Raw genomic sequence first — 17,907 nt, 5'->3', positions numbered from 1 at the left:
TCTTTATATACATAAGATATACATAGCCGTCTCTCTGCCGCCCAACTGTAGGCAGCGCAGCTACAAGACTTTAGCTTACTTGGATCCTAAGGCAAATTGTAAAATCAGAAACAACTTGACGTGGGAAGCGGCACTAACGCTGCTCCTAAATACAAAAACCAAATACAAATAAAGAATATTAAAACTACCAAAAGATGCGTTCTCACTAAATGAATAAGGAATATTAAAACTACCAATGCAAGGAGTTTCTCACAACATGGCGACCGTGACTATGGTCCAAAAGGATCTGGACCTGGATCTGGACTTCAAGAAATAAAAAGACAGCAACAAAGGCGACAGCAGCAAACAACAGCAACAAAGGCAACAACAGCAACAAAGGCAACAACAGTAACAACGGCAAAAACGGCAACAACAACAGCTTACAAGAACAAGAGAAGAAACGCAGTGAGTAGAGTGTGATGTGTGCCAAAAGAAGTGGCGTGGTCAAAAGATTGAATGCCAGAAAGGCTCATTTACTGAAGCTGCTCAACAGCGGCAAAGCAATAAAGTGAAACGACTCGGTAAAAATACATGCCGAAGTTGAATACTTAAAAAATTTGCCATCAGAACGTAAAAACCAGACCACAGCCACAGACACATCCACCTACCAATATTGCCAAAAATAAAAACACATTGCCTCCTCCAGAAAAAGTTGCCATCCCAAAGCTGAAGAAGGTGTGCCCGGATGACTGCGAGGGACCACTGTGCTCCCCGTACTGCGAATTTTTTTTATCTTTGCACTGCGTTGCAAAATTTTTTTAATTCCACTGCGATGCATAGTTTTTCATTTATTTTATAAAAACAATTGTAAAAATTGAGCGACATAAAAGTTGCCCGATTAGAGTATGGCCTGAAAACCATACACAAAATAGGCAGGAAATTATATGTCAAATATAATAATAATTGGTCAAAAACAAAAAAGTCAAATCAAAATTAATCAAATTAAACTAGTTGTTTATGAATAACATTAACAACATTAACGAATTAATTCAAAAATCTAAAGTATTTGACAGACCAAGATATATATTAAGAATACCAACCCCAAAGATGGGTTTAATAGATACAAAAACTGTGGATTCCACTGCAAATGTTATAAATAAGGTAGAGTCAAACCCCATTGACTTAGAATTAATTCATACATTGCTAATAATAATTGTTGTAATAATGTGCGCAAACTGTTTCTATAAACTTTATAAATTGCACAATAAATGTCTTAAGAAAAAATATATGAGCCAGGCAAATGATCTGGACAAAATTTATACATTTTGGCACAAACAACATTAATATAAAAATATTGCTATATTAAAATTTTAAAAATTAAAGAAAATGGAATAAAATACAAATAACTAAATAAAAATAAATTAACTAAAAATGGCTACTCTAAAAGCAATTGCAAACACATATAATAGGGACATTTATTTTAAAGAAAGAATTCTGCAATTAGTTGCACCAACTTCAGTAAGCATTTACGAGTTAGAAAACTTATATATTGAAACATTTAATTTAGATGCCTCTCCACTAATTCATTGCACAAGCACCCAAAAGGCAATTGTTCTATCAACCATCCCAGGGGTACAGGTTAGATCAGTAGTAGACGAACACCCAATACTAGGTACAACAATAGTAATGATGGTCTTTAAGAAATAATTCATCTCCACAATATAATGGAATGGAATGAATTGTATAAGCAGCTAAATAACATAAAAGTTGACTTTGACAAATCATATAAGTCACTTACTCAAAACAGGCCAATTAAAAAAAAATACCATTAAAAAACATGTGGAAATTCTAGTAAAATGCTTTAATGAAGCACGAATACTAATATATGGCCAGAGTGAAAAATTAAATCAAGATCATTGGTCCCAAGTATCAAAATTTTTAATCAGACTACGACCTAATTTAATATCAATTAAACAAAAGTTTAAGTTGGACATATCAGTACCGACTATACTTAACACTTCCCTAGCAGTTGAAACTGGTGATGAATCGGAATCAACAAAACAAACTGACAGTGACCAAATAGAATCCGAAGACCTTACAGAAACAAATCCTAAAATAGAAGAGCAAGATTTAAATAATCTTACTATTCCAGCTGTTTTAATGTCAGATCTGGATAATTCTACAGATTCTGGTGATAATTCAAGCATAATAGAAAATAAAATAACAAACAATATCACAATGGCACAATCTAATATTGATTTCATTAACACAGCATCCAAGCTTATACCAGTTTTCGATGGTAAATATGAAAACTTCACAAGTTTTATGGATGCATTAGATAAAATAGAATCAATAAAAGGCGAACACGAACAATAAGCAGTTTCCATTATAAAAACTAAAGGGTGTCGCCAGAAATCAAAACGGAGATGAAACAACAATAGCTGAAGTCATTTCCAGATTAAAAAACAACGTCAAAGGCGAAACTGTAGAAGTGTTGTCAGCAAAACTGATGAGCCTACAACAACGCAATAAAACTGCCAACCAGTACACACAAGAGGTTGAGCAGATGACGAAATCCCTAGAAGGTGCATTTATAACAGATGGCTTAACCCTAGAGTTAGCCAGACGTTATTCCACTCGGTATTCAGTGAAAGCAATGACTAAAAATTGCACAATAGATAAGGTAAAAACTATCATGCAAGCCGGTACCTTCAATACAATGAATGAAGCCATATCCAAATTTGTAAACAGTTGCACAGAAGCAACCGGACAGACAATAACTGTCCTATATTACAAAAATTACCCGCAGCGCGGTGGAAATCGCGGACGAGGTAATAATCGAGGTAATTATAACAATACCAGATATTATCAGAATAACGGATATAATCAAAACAATGGTTATAACAGAAATACCCAAAATAACAATTATTACAGAAACAACAACCGTGGTGGAAACACCAGCGGCGGAAACAGCCGTGGGGGAAACAACAACAACCTCAATAACAATGTCAGAGACCAGAGACTCTGGTGTACCGAAGGTGTAAAACACGTGCTTCTCCAGAAATTCGCAAATCCTTTCGGACGTGAATTTTCGCATTGGCTGTAGGAAGTGAAAAGTGAAAGTCCTATACTTCCTTTCTTGGACCGTGGGTATGGGCCAAGAAGATCCATATACAGTCTCTGAAATGGGCGGTCTGAAGTTGTGGGTCTCCCCATGGGTGGTCTAAGAACCTTGTTTGGGCTCTTTGTCGACTTGCAAATGGAACACTGTGAAACAAAGCTGCGAATCTGCGTTACCATTCCTGGCCAGAATAGATGCCACCTGAGTTTCTCAATCATTTTGTTCATTCCAATGTGTGCAGCATCGGGGGAATTGTGCGCCCGTATTAAAACCTGGTGGACGAGGTTGATTGGAACCCAAAGTTTCCATGATTCCTCTTCCTGGAACAAGTCTCCTTTCGCTAGTTCGGTTCCCTTATACACAAAATTATCCACGACCATGAAATCGGGTAGCTTTGACTGGTTGTCATGAATCCGTTTTCTCAGTTCGAGGTACTGTTCTGAATTAAACTCCTTTGAACTTAAGTCAATAAAGGGTCCTCCGTCGGAAATGCAAGACACTACTTCTTCTTCGCGACGCGAAAGTGCATCGGCCACAATATTTTCTGATCCACGGCGATGTTTGATCGTGAATGAGAACCCTTGCAGACGAATGGACCATCTAGCCAAACGGCCGGACAAGTACTTTTGTCGCATTAGCCATTGAAGTGAAGCGTGGTCAGTTATGACACAAAAATCTTGACCTTCAACGTAGGCTCTGAACTTATTGATGCCCTTAATGACTGCTAAGCACTCTAACTCGGTCACCGAATAATTTCGCTGCGTCTTAGACAGCTTTTCAGACATATACGCATGGATCAGTTAGCGGAACGGCAATCGTGGCATAGTTATCCACAAAGCGCCGGTACCAACCTGCTAGACCGAGAAATCTGCGCAATTGTTTGACGGTTGTAGGTGCAGGGAACTTTTCGATTGCACTTACTTTGTCCCGGTCAACTTTCAGCTCACCGTGACCTAAGTACTTAATTTCAGTCATACAGAACTTTGATTTGGCTATGTTTAGATAGCCTGCGATTTCTTCTAACAGCTTCATGTGCGACTCTAAATCGTCAGACAAAACCAAAAGGTCGTCGAAATAAACGAATACTCTCATCCGCAATTTCGCTGAAATAACCAAATCCATTAGTCTACACAGAGTTTGAGCAGCGTTACATAGATCAAAGGGCATTACCTTATATTGATAAAAGGGCCTGTTAGGTATTTTAAATGCCGTATACTGCCTGGAATTTTCCTCGAGCGGTATTTACCAGAAAGCGTGTTTCATATCAAGGCGTGTGATATAGCGCGCGAGTTATGTATAGATGGGAGTTATGTATAGATGGGCGTAATGCCAAGTGTTTGGTAGTCTTCCGAACAGAGAATAATAACGCTGCCGCTCAGTTTGAGTTTGAAATTCAGATTAAAGTTTATTACTCAGCTTGGGTTTATGTATACCCTTGCTGCACGAAAATGTCTTATTCAGCTAAATACAATGTTCGTAATTCTAAGAGTAAGTATATGTGTGTGTAAGTATGTGTGTGTCTTTGGTGTCGTCAACCGATGTTGCGACAGAGCTACATCCTGCTTGTTGTTGACGCTGCACTTTCTGGTTGTTATGGGCGGCCACTGACCGATCGTTGGCCGCCGTCCAGGGTAGCACGAGGTGGTTTGGTTGGGGGGTCCGTAGGGTAGGTAACTCCTCCCCCCCTGGATTGAAGTGACGGCCAGAGTGAAGGGATGGTCGGAACGAGACTGATGGGTGGCTCTGCGGGAATGATGTACGTTCTATTCCGCCTCAGGACCATTATTAGGATTACCCCAATTGTTGTAATCCCCAGCCAAACATATGTGTATATTAGATGTGAAGACGTTGAATTTCTTATTTTTAAAATTTTCCCAAAATTTCTTGTACCCATAAGGTGTAAAGTCTGTAGGCTTAGTTCTTGGGTAGTTTTGTTGATGAAAATTGGTGCTCTTGTAGGTATAAATATCTCAAGGTCCTCGGTGAATTCACCTATGTTTTCGCCATATGTTAAATTAATAATTTGGGTTGTGCAGTTTTTGGTATTGATCAATGCACATCCGCTGAACATAAACTGTTGTTTACAAGAGGGAATGACAGATATGTTCACGGCATTGATTAGAACAACGTTCCCGTCTTCGGCTTCTATAATTATCTCGTCCGTTCCTGTCTCCTTGGCCTCGCACGTAGCTGCTATCCCGTTCAGAATGCTTTTTAAACATCCCTTACTGAATTTTTGGAAAACTTCGTCGTTGTGGCAGACGTACTGATTATAAATTTTGGTGCATTTTTCGTCCATGTTGAATATGTTATATTCGTTGTGTATAATGTATTTGGGTAAATGTAGGATTGTTGTGTTTCTTATAGGTAAGGGGATTATGTGGGAAAGTACAAATTTGTGTGGATCAAAAATTGGTATCTTAATATTAAAAATCAATCTATTATATTTGTCCGCTAGGGTTTCTAGATTTAATAATCGGTATAATTGTTCGTCTGTCTGTATTTTGAAATTTTGCTTTTCTATTATATTTTTGATTACTTCAATTTCTAGTTTTGACAATATGTATTTGGGTATGATATTTAATTTTGATAGAAGCAAACTTTCCGCAATATTGTTAACATGATTAGTAAGAATGTCAATATTAAAACTTATACGATTTATATATTGTAACAGGTGGATTTCTTTATGTTCTTGTGACAGTTTTTTATAAACGTCTTTATTATGATTGTTGATATATTCGTTAATTGTTTCTTGTTCCCTATTTATGTGTTCAGTAATGTTTTTGAATCTAATGAAAACTTCGTCATTTATTTCAATCTGACGGCTTAATCTCTCGGATACTTCTAAGTTGGTCTTGTCTAATCCATTTAACTGGTTTTTAATTTCTCTATCATCTGTGGCATCCATGTTTCCTGTAATTATTTTAACTATACTTCCTAGGCCATTAATTAACCCTCTTCTTGCTCTATTTTTTGGAATCAAAGCTCCCAGTTTTTCCCGTACCTGTTGTACCTTAGAGTTTAGGATGTGTACTGTTTCCCCTGAAAAGGTTATGGTTCTGAGATTATTTAATGCTAATTGGATTTTATCAATATTTTCCTGATAGTCTCTTAAGTCTACCACATGTGACAGTGTTTTTGATGTCTTGACAAGTGTAGCTTCCCCTAAGTTGATGTTAACAAGTGGCGTATCGGGTTGGAATTTTATCATTTTATATGACTGTGTCGTCACGTAGCATAGGGAGAGGCTGTAAGAGTTATAGGACAAGGTAATTGTTAAAAAGAGTCATTATTTTCATTGTGTATTCGTTTTTTAATTTTGGACTTATGTAATTTTTGACGTTTCTTAGTAATAAGAGTGTCTCCCAGATCTTCTAAAACAGTATGTTTTGTAAATCGTGCCGTTAATTTGTTTCGGCGATTTTCTTTTCTAAAAATAATGTCGTCCGGCTTTGTTTCTACGGGTTGGGCTCCGTTCAAATTTAGGTTTTGTGTTCTTGATGTTTTCTGCTCAATTGTGTCTTTCTGCACTTGAGCGTATAGTTTTTCCCTAAAGGCGTTAAGCTGTTGTAAGTAGTCGTGTTCGTTGTTAAATTTTATTTCCTTATTGAATGTGTGTGTTCTACCAGTGAAAAGTTCGTGTGGGGTGTGCTTGGTTGCTGAATGTATAGAATTGTTGTACGTTATAAATGTTTCCGTTAGTATGTCATCATGATCGACAGATAGGTTCTCTAGTTTTTTCTTGTTAAGGATTATTCTATAAATTTCCGTTAAGGAGGAATGAAGTCTCTCTACTGGAGAGTTACTTGAAGATTGCTGGAAGGATGTTACATGGATTTCCATGTTATATTGATTACAGAAATCCCTGAACAATTTTCCCGAAAATTCAGCACCTTGATCAAAAATAAGTTTTTGAGGAATACCATATGTGTTAATGAAACTTCGAAGTGACCTGGTTGTGTTAAGGCAGTCTCTTGTAGGGATTGTATATCCCGCTGCGAATCTTGAAAATTTATCAATTGCGGTTAAGATTGTCTTTCCATTTATCGTATATAGGTCTATGTGGACTATCGAAAGGGGTTTAGGTGGTGATTCGGTAATTGCATACTTTAGTTTTTGAGGTTGTCTATCGTATTTTAGCGTTTGGCAGATATCGCAATTGTTAGTAAACTTTGATATTGCTTGCCGCATTTTTGGAAAGTAGATAGTTCTTCTAAGATGATTAAAGGTCTCTTCAGCTCCTCTGTGATTGGATTTAATGTGATAATTTTTAATTTCTGCTTCCTGTTCTTCTTCTGTTAGAATATCCCTAAGAATTTCTTTACAGCGGACCACGTTATATTTGTTTGTTTTGGTGAAATGTTCTTTAACAATAGGTCGAATTAACTCAAAAATTTCGTCCGAAGTTAAGATTGCACAAGCTTTTTGTGGTCTTAAAGTATCGTTGAGAATTTCTGATAGCTTTTCGGTGGTAAAATTCGGTTCTGCGTATGTTTTTCGTGTTTTATTTTCAAACAAGGTCTCGTCTTTTGTTGTTGGATTGGGGTTCATTAAAATGACAATTTGGATGTTAAATTCATTTAGTGGAGTTTCCGAGTTCTTAATCTCGTATTTCCCTACGTCTACACTATGGGTGTTAGCTTCTAAATTAACTCGACTTAATGCGTCTGCTACTAGATTTTGAGATCCTTTTTTATATTCGACCTCGTAGTCATATTCATTGAGTTGTAACTTCCAGCGGACCAATTTTGAGTTTGGTTCTTTGAAGTTCATTAACCACTTCAGTGGTTTGTGATCTGTCCGTATTTTAAATCTCTGTCCGAATAGGTATGGTCTAAAATATTTAGTAGCCCAGATAATGGCCAACATTTCTTTTTCGACTGTCGAGTAATTTAGTTCCGTGTCGGACAGGGTTCTGCTTGCGAATGAAACGGGCCTATCCGAGTTTTCGTTTCCCTGTGATAATACCGCACCAATGGCTACGTTACTAGCATCTGTTGTGAGTATGAAGGGTTTGGTAAAATCTGGGTAACGTAAAATTGGATCATTACACAATAAGGTTTTACACAATTCTACGGCTTCCGTAAACTCTGCTTCGATTTTTATCGGTGCTTTTCCTTTTAATTTCTGGGTTAGAGGCTTAGTCAGTTTCGCAAAATCTCTAATGAACTTCCTATAATACCCCAAAAGTCCGAGAAAAGATTTGATTTCCTTTCTAGATTTGGGAATAGGAAATGCCTTAATGGCTTCTATCTTCTTTGGGTTAGGTCGAACACCTTCATCCGTAACTACATGTCCTAGGTATTCGATTTCTTTCCTTAAAAATTCGGATTTTTCTGGTTGAAGTTTAAGTCTAGCTTTTGATAGTTTTTCGAAAATTTGGCTCAAGTGGGTCATGTGTTCCTGGAGAGAGGGTGAGAAAACAATTATGTCGTCTAGGTATATCAGACAGCATTTGCCGTTTAGGTCGGCTAATACGTTATCCATTACTCTTTGAAATGTGGCTGGGGCGTTAGTCAAGCCGAATGGCATCCGAATGAACTCAAAGTGGCCGCCTTCTGCTGAAAAGGCGGTTTTTTCAGTATCTTCGGGCTTCATTTCCACCTGGTGGTAACCACTTGCCAGATCTAGAGCTGTAAAGTATTTTGCTCTTCCTATTCTATCTAGTACCTCGTTTATATTTGGCATTGGATATTTGTCTTTAATTGTCTTCTCATTAAGTTTTCTGTAATCTACTACAAGTCTCCATTTCTTTTTGTTTGAAGCGTCCATCTTTTTTGAGACCAAAAAGACTGGAGCACTCCATGGGCTGTGGCTATGTTTGATCACTTTCTGTTCTAACATTTCGTTTATTTGTCTTCGCACTTCCTGTGATTCAATGTGGCTGTACCTAAAAGGTTTAGTATATATTGGATTTTCGTCCGTTAGTTTAATTTTATGTTTTACAAGATTTGTAAAGGTAAGAGGGTCGCTTTGTTGATAGAAAAGATTGGGGAATTTCCTTGTTAGTTTCTTAAGTTCTGTCTTTTCTTCGTCGTTTAGATGGTCTGTTCTTAAGAGTTCGAAGCTATTTGACTTATAACTTTTCCCTTTAGTTATATAATCAAGAGTCGGTCTAGCTTCCAAATAATCAGATGGGGCGAATTCATTCACCTTTATTCGAGAATCTACAAATAGGTTTTGTTTTTCTTCAGAGTAGTTAACGATTTCCATTAAACTATATCCGTCTTTTGCTTGATATAAGCCCCCGTTTATGACTAAGTCTTTGTTAACGTCGATGTTGTCGCACAAAAATGTGCCATCGGTGACAGTAACTGGTAATCGAACGAGGGTTTTCGACTCCTCGTCGATTACGTGTACTCCGGTGGCCACATTTTGTTCTTGATATAATTTCAGGTTGCCGACTATTGATTGGAGTTGTAGTTTTGGAATATCAACAACTGCGTTAATCTGTTGTAAAATATCCATTCCTATAAGTCCTTGGAAAAAATCGTGGAAATGGAATATAAACATATCGAATTTTCTTTCCTCATTTGAATTGTTAAAAAGTTTGACTTCTGTTTTCTTTTCAATAAAATGGACTTTCAGTACTGTTTTGATTGGAATAGGGGTATTGAGTTTTTTTTGGTCTTTTTGCGGAATTATTAAGGGGTCTATGAAGGACATAGTTGCCCCAGTGTCTATTAAGAATTTCAATGGTGTGCCATCTTTGAATGGAGTTAGGACAATGTAGGGAAGTAGGCACCCATGGCTCACTTGGTTTAAGTATCCCGTTTGGACTTTGAGGCTCTGTCCCAAAAATTTGAATCTTCATCAATATTATGTACTTGATTATTGTCCTGTTTTTCCTGTTGTTTGTCTTCCTCAATGTTGTGTAATCTGGCAGTAGATCTAGTGTTAGGGTAGCTTGATCTACCGGTTGATTCCTGCTTCGGCATAATTGCCGGAACTTCCCTATTCCTGCCACTAGAATTGCTGCGTTCTGTGTTCCGTCCAGAGTATCGGTAGTTTCTGTTGTTATAACTTGTATATCGCCTTACCTCGTCTCTCCTACTATTTCTGTCGTTATATTGTAATCTATTGTTGTATTGGGGGTATCTTTCCCTAGGCTGATAATTATTACGTTGGTTAGTGTTGGTCTGTGTTCCCTGCAAAAATATGTTTCTCTCCTGTATTGCCCAATCGTATGCTTCCTGCAGATTGTTTGGTTTCATAGCCCTAATCGTCCCTCCTAGTTGGCCTCTCATACCCATCAAAAAGGTGTTTAGGCAAGTTCCCGCAAATATCGATTTTTTTGCTCTAGCTAGGTTAGGGTCAGTTTCTTTAGTGTCAATAAGTTTGAAAAGGAGGGTTTTTATATCTATAATCTGGTCGAACAACTTTTGAACTGACAATTGTTTGTGTATCAGTCCGTGAAGTTCGATAGAAAGGGTGTGTTCATCCCTTTTGTCGGAACAATGCAAAATTAATGCCTCTTTAATTTCGTCCCAATTAAGGCCAGCCTCTGAGGCCGTTAGTATGTCTTTGGCTTTCCCTACTATTTTGTTTTTAATGGACCGTAGCAAAAATTGTCCATATGGGGTCTGGTCTGTGCCCCTTATGAGCATTAAAATTTCTTCTACGTTATTAATAAAATCGCTTAGTAATTTCGAGTCCCCATTATATTCCGGTAAAAATTTAATTGCGTCCGGGATGCGTAAGGACGCATAAACCTCGGCCGAATTAATGCTGGTGTTAACCGTAGACGTGTCTGAGGAACTCATACTAACAGATGGAGGTCGTAAAATTATCTGATCAGCACTAATTGGTTCTTCCCTAATGTCTGGCAAACTTGTACTCTGTCTAGTTCTGATTCTGCTACCTGGAAGTATGTTTTTTACTTTATTGAGTTTCGACATCTACTCTTTACTTTCTTATTTCGGTAATTTCTTAGAAATTAATTTATCGCTTACGTATTAAGGTTTACTTATATCGTATTTGGTGATTGGTGGTGTGGAGGTGAAGATTCTCTGAAAAATTTTTGACTTTAGTTTTTATGGACTGGCAGTGTGGGCAAAAATAATGTGTAATTGTTTTTCTATATATATACTTGCAATCGTGTGAGTGTTATGTTGGTGTGTGTGTATATTTCCTCGACGTAGGGTAGTCGGACAGTGTGAGGGTCGAATTTCACCTATAAAGAGAACTTCTTTAATAGATTCCAGATATCGGATTTTCTTATATATTTGTTTATTCTTAATGCTCTTATTTAATTTACCATCACAACCGTAGCTGTAGAGATGTTAAATTACCGCACCTTTGTTTAATTTTTATTTCTTGTATACTTGTTTTTATTTTTGTATATTTGTATATTTTTTAATGCTCTCATTTAATTTACCATCACAACCGTAGCTGTAGAGATGTTAAATTACTGCACCCTTGTTTTTAATTTTTTTTATTTTTATTTTTAAATGATTTGGCTTTCATCACAAAATAATTTGTAGAGATGATTTACCATTCACTTTTGAACATAGCACTAAGTTCGCCCTGAACTTTTTGGGTTGTTTGCATTTTAATATTTATTCATCTTTGTTATTTCCGTGTTCGCACTGAACAACGGAAAAACTTCACTTTATATGTTTTTTTTATATATATTTTATTTCCATTTTTTTTTGTATTGCATATTTATATATATTGTTTTTTATACTGCACCATCACTGTTGTCTTTTGCCATCCATATTATCTTCTTTTTTTCACCTCCACACTTGTTCTATTTTTTTTTTTTGGTGTATTTACTTATATTAACTTACACTAAAATTATCTTCATATTCCTGTGGGTTCTCCCTTCTGGTCTTCTGATCCTGGAAGGGCCGTTCGACTGCGCCAGTTATGTATAGATGGGAGTTATGTATAGATGGGCGTAATGCCAAGTGTTTGGTAGTCTTCCGAACAGAGAATAATAACGCTGCCGCTCAGTTTGAGTTTGAAATTCAGATTAAAGTTTATTACTCAGCTTGGGTTTATGTATACCCTTGCTGCACGAAAATGTCTTATTCAGCTAAATACAATGTTCGTAATTCTAAGAGTAAGTATATGTGTGTGTAAGTATGTGTGTGTCTTTGGTGTCGTCAACCGATGTTGCGACAGAGCTACATCCTGCTTGTTGTTGACGCTGCACTTTCTGGTTGTTATGGGCGGCCACTGACCGATCGTTGGCCGCCGTCCAGGGTAGCACGAGGTGGTTTGGTTGGGGGGTCCGTAGGGTAGGTAACTCGCGGGAGGCAATCGGCTAAGTATCCCGTCTATGTGCGGTAGTGGATAAGCGTCCTTTACAGTTAACTTATTCACTTCTCTAGAATCGAGACACAAGCGAACTTTCTGTCCTTTCCTCACGAGAACACAGTTACTGCTCCATGGGCTTTTGGATTCTTCAATCACGCCTAACGCTAACATATTCTCCAACTCGGAAAACATAAGATCCTCTTTGGCCGACGAGATTGGCCAATGACGCTGCTTTACTGGTTTCGCGTCCGCTACATCAATAATATGTTCCATCAGATGTGTTCGACCTAGACCGTTCTTTTCATAAGATGGTAATTTATTTATGAATAAGTCTAGTCTTTCTTTTTGCTGTGCTGACAGCACGTGAACTTTGGGCGACTCAACGGCTACGTCTTCTCGACCTACGTCTAACTCTAAAACTGAGACTTTGCTATCCAGAATCTTACTGAGTAATCCAAAATCACGCCAGAAATCTATTCCAAGATAAACATCTTGCTTAAGGTCTGGTATAACAAAAAACTGTACCGGCTTGGTAATTTCACGATAGATAATTTTACACTCAAGTTTTCCGACAACTGAACACTCGTCATTGTTGGCTGTTCGAATCTTGCCAGAACACTTTCGCATTTTGGGATGCTGTCCCAATACTTTTGCTGCTGTACCACCGATGCAACTTATGGAAGCACCTGAGTCCAATAGAGCCACATAGTGATGACCAGCTACGTTTATGTCGGTATACAATCGGTTGTCTGAGTTCATAAAGAGTGCGGAGATCAGCTTTTGGCGACTTCCTTGAACTCTCTTCCAAAAATTTCGCATTCGCTTGGTTGAACGCTTGGTTTTACGCACGCGAATGCAAGAACTGACGTCTCCGAAGATCCGTTGTCTAGCAGCTGCATAACGTGCTGCTCTAATATTATATGGCTGTGGGTATTTGACACTAGTTGATACGGATTCGTCCGGTTGGTTGATTGACTTGTCTGGGACTAATTCTACTAATATATCTGTTTGGGTACCACTATCGGATTTTACTGCCTCGGATGCGACGTGTGGTTCTTGACCGACGCATCCATAGTGTAGTTTCCCGAAGGGTTGCACTTTTGGCGTTTGGGCTTGTACGTGTTCTTCGCTCCACATCCGTAACAAAAGATGGTCCGAGCTTCGAAACACTCATCAAAACGGTGACCTAGCATATCGCAGTTCCAACACTTCAATTGCTTGCGTTGTATCGCTGCCACTTCAGCTGATTCGCTGTCGTCAAAATCTTGTTGTATCTGAGAAACAAAAGAGCGTTGATGAAAACTACTCTTCATTGTTTGTGCTTTCATCTGTCTACAAAATTGTTCATGAGTTCTGACTTCTTCCCTGAGCTGAGCTAACGTAACTATACGTAAATGCATAAGTTTGTACCGCAGAGATGGCTTTGAATGTCGTATGGGAAGCCTCACTAACGATTCTTCTGAGATCGGAGTACTCGGAGTACCACCTGAAATTGGTAATCCTCAAAAGACTCTTTTTCAGCTTGACGCCTGCTGTTTATAAACTCCAAAATGTCCATATCGTTGTCGCTCTCCTTAAACTTATTTCGGAACTCTCTACAAAACTCTATCCAATTAAATTGATGGCATGAACGATGGAACTTCCAGTACCATTCGCTGGCCTTCCCCACGAAAAATAAATGTAATGTAGTATGCACTTATATCGAATATCTACTGTACCAAGAGTACTTGAATCAAACACACTGTAACACTTTGTTGCAGTGTTTATATAAACAAAAGGCTCGGTCAAAAACCTAAGTGGTCGAAACATAAGTCGATCGGCGCGCTCAAAGAAAGTGCAAGTGTCAGCATTCTGTTGCACATGCCGGCCGCTCAGCCAAACTCAAGTATATACACATACCCTCGCGCTCCAGCTAAAGAGAGCATAATTAAATACACTTTATATACATAAGATATACATAGCCGTCTCTCTGCCCAACTGTAGGCAGCGCAGCTACAAGACTTTGGCTTACTTAGATCCTAAGGCAAATTGTAAAATCAGAAACAACTTGACGTTGGAAGCGGCACTAACGCTGCTCCTAAATACAAAAACCAAATACAAATAAAGAATATTAAAACTACCAAAAGATGCGTTCTCACTAAATGAATAAGGAATATTAAAACTACCAATGCAAGGAGTTTCTCACAACATGGCGACCGTGACTATGGTCCAAAAGGATCTGGACCTGGATCTGGACTTCAAGAAATAAAAAGACAGCAACAAAGGCGACAGCAGCAAACAACAGCAACAAAGGCAACAACAGCAACAAAGGCAACAACAGCAACAACAAAGGCAACAACAGTAACAACGGCAAAAACGGCAACAACAACAGCTTACAAGAACAAGAGAAGAAACGCAGTGAGTAGAGTGTGATGTGTGCCAAAAGAAGTGGCGTGGTCAAAAGATTGAAAGCCAGAAAGGCTCATTTACTGAAGCTGCTCAACAGCGGCAAAGCAATAAAGTGGAACGACTCGGTAAAAATACATGCCGAAGTTGAATACTTAAAAAATTTGCTATCAGAACGTAAAAACAAGACCACAGCCACAGACACATCCACCTACCTTGTAATCCCAAATATTGCCAAAAATAAAAACACATTGCCTCCTCCAGAAAAAGTTGCCATCCCAAAGCTGAAGAAGGCGTGCCCGGATGACTGCGAGGGACCACTGTGCTCCCCGTTCTGCGAATTTTTTTTATCTTTGCACTGCGTTGCAAAATTTTTTTAATTCCACTGCGATGCATAGTTTTTCATTTATTTTATAAAAACAATTGTAAAAATTGAGCGACATAAAAGTTGCCCGATTAGAGTATGGCCTGAAAACCATACACAAAATAGGCAGGAAATTATATGTCAAATATAATAATAATTGGTCAAAAACAAAAAAGTCAAATCAAAATTAATCAAATTAAACTAGTTGTTTATGAATAACATTAACAACATTAACGAATTAATTCAAAAATCTAAAGTATTTGACAGACCAAGATATATATTAAGAATACCAACCCCAAAGATGGGTTTAATAGATACAAAAACTGTGGATTCCACTGCAAATGTTATTAATAAGGTAGAGTCAAACCCCATTGACTTAGAATTAATTCATACATTGCTAATAATAATTGTTGTAATAATGTGCGCAAACTGTTTCTATAAACTTTATAAATTGCACAATAAATGTCTTAAGAAAAAATATATGAGCCAGGCAAATGATCTGGACAAAATTTATACATTTTGGCACAAACAACATTAATATAAAAATATTGCTATATTAAAATTTTAAAAATTAAAGAAAATGGAATAAAATACAAATAACTAAATAAAAATAAATTAACTAAAAATGGCTACTCTAAAAGCAATTGCAAACACATATAATAGGGACATTTATTTTAAAGAAAGAATTCTGCAATTAGTTGCACCAACTTCAGTAAGCATTTACGAGTTAGAAAACTTATATATTGAAACATTTAATTTAGATGCCTCTCCACTAATTCATTGCACAAGCACCCAAAAGGCAATTGTTCTATCAACCATCCCAGGGGTACAGGTTAGATCAGTAGTAGACGAACACCCAATACTAGGTACAACAATAGTAATGATGGTCTTTAAGAAATAATTCATCTCCACAATATAATGGAATGGAATGAATTGTATAAGCAGCTAAATAACATAAAAGTTGACTTTGACAAATCATATAAGTCACTTACTCAAAACAGGCCAATTCAAAAAAATACCATTAAAAAACATGTGGAAATTCTAGTAAAATGCTTTGATGAAGCACGAATACTAATATATGGCCAGAGGGAAAAATTAAATCAAGATCATTGGTCCCAAGTATCAAAATTTTTGATCAGACTACGACCTAATTTAATATCAATTAAACAAAAGTTTAAGTTGGACATATCAGTACCGACTATACTTAACACTTCCCTAGCAGTTGAAACTGGTGATGAATCGGAATCAACAAAACAAACTGACAGTGACCAAATAGAATCCGAAGACCTTACAGAAACAAATCCTAAAATAGAAGAGCAAGATTTAAATAATCTTACTATTCCAGCTGTTTTAATGTCAGATCTGGATAATTCTACAGATTCTGGTGATAATTCAAGCATAATAGAAAATAAAATAACAAACAATATCACAATGGCACAATCTAATATTGATTTCATTAACACAGCATCCAAGCTTATACCAGTTTTCGATGGTAAATCTGAAAACTTCACAAGTTTTATGGATGCATTAGAAAAAATAGAATCAATAAAAGGCGAACACGAACAATTAGCAGTTTCCATTATAAAAACTAAAGGGTGTCGCCAGAAATCAAATCGGAGATGAAACAACAATAGCTGAAGTCATTTCCAGATTAAACAAGGAAGAACGCTATAGTCGAGTACCTCGACTATCAGATACCCGTTACTCAGCTAAATGGAGATATGCAAGCAGCAAAGCGAGATTAAAATGCGCCACCTACCGGCGGTATACAGATTTAAGCGTTATGGGCGTTAGAGTGGGCGTGGCAAATTTTTTTTTGGACCAATCGATAGGTATCGACGAGACCAACACATTTCAGTTAAAATTTTTTATCTAGCATGCAAATTGTGGGCGTCACAGGTTTTCGCGGTTTGTGGGCGTTAAAGTGGGCGTGGCAAACTTTTTTTTGGACCAATCGATAGGTATCGACGAGACCAACACATTTCAGTTAAAATTTTTTATCTAGCATGCAAATTGTGGGCGTCACAGGTTTTCGCGGTTTGTGGGCGTTAAAGTGGGCGTGGCAAACTTTTTTTTGGGTCAATCGATAGGTATCGACGAGACCAACACATTTCAGTTAAAATTTTTTATCTAGCATGAAAATTGTGGGCGTCACAGGTTTTCGCGGTTTGTGGGCGTTAAAGTGGGCGTGGCAAACTTTTTTTTGGGTCAATCGATAGGTATTGATGAGAACAAAACATTTCAGTTAAAATTTTTATTCTAGCATCAAAACTGTAGGAGCCACAGTTTTGGGCGGTTTGTGGGCGTTAGAGTGGGCGTGGCACTGTGCTGAAACAAACTTGCGCTGCGTAAGAAGCTCAGGAATCTGCACGCCAAATCTCAATAGCATAGCTCCGATAGTTTCCGAGATCTCAGCGTTCATCCGGACAGACGGACAGACGGACAGACGGACATGGCTAGATCGACTCGGCTAGTGATCCTGATCAAGAATATATATACTTTGTGGGGTCGGAAACGCTTCCTTCTGCCTGTTACATACTTTTCGACGAATCTAGTATACCCTTTTACTCTACGAGTAACGGGTATAAAAACAACCTCAAAGGCGAAACTGTAGAAGTGTTGTCAGCAAAACTGATGAGCCTACAACAACGCAATAAAACTGCCAACCAGTACACACAAGAGGTTGAGCAGATGACGAAATCCCTAGAAGGTGCATTTATAACAGATGGCTTAACCCTAGAGTTAGCCAGACGTTATTCCACTCGGTATGCAGTGAAAGCAATGACTAAAAATTGCA

Source organism: Drosophila suzukii, unplaced genomic scaffold (assembly GCF_043229965.1).
Source record: "Drosophila suzukii unplaced genomic scaffold, CBGP_Dsuzu_IsoJpt1.0 scf_8, whole genome shotgun sequence".
NCBI classification, from domain to species: Eukaryota; Metazoa; Arthropoda; class Insecta; order Diptera; family Drosophilidae; genus Drosophila; species Drosophila suzukii.
This window is presented reverse-complemented; position numbering follows the sequence as displayed.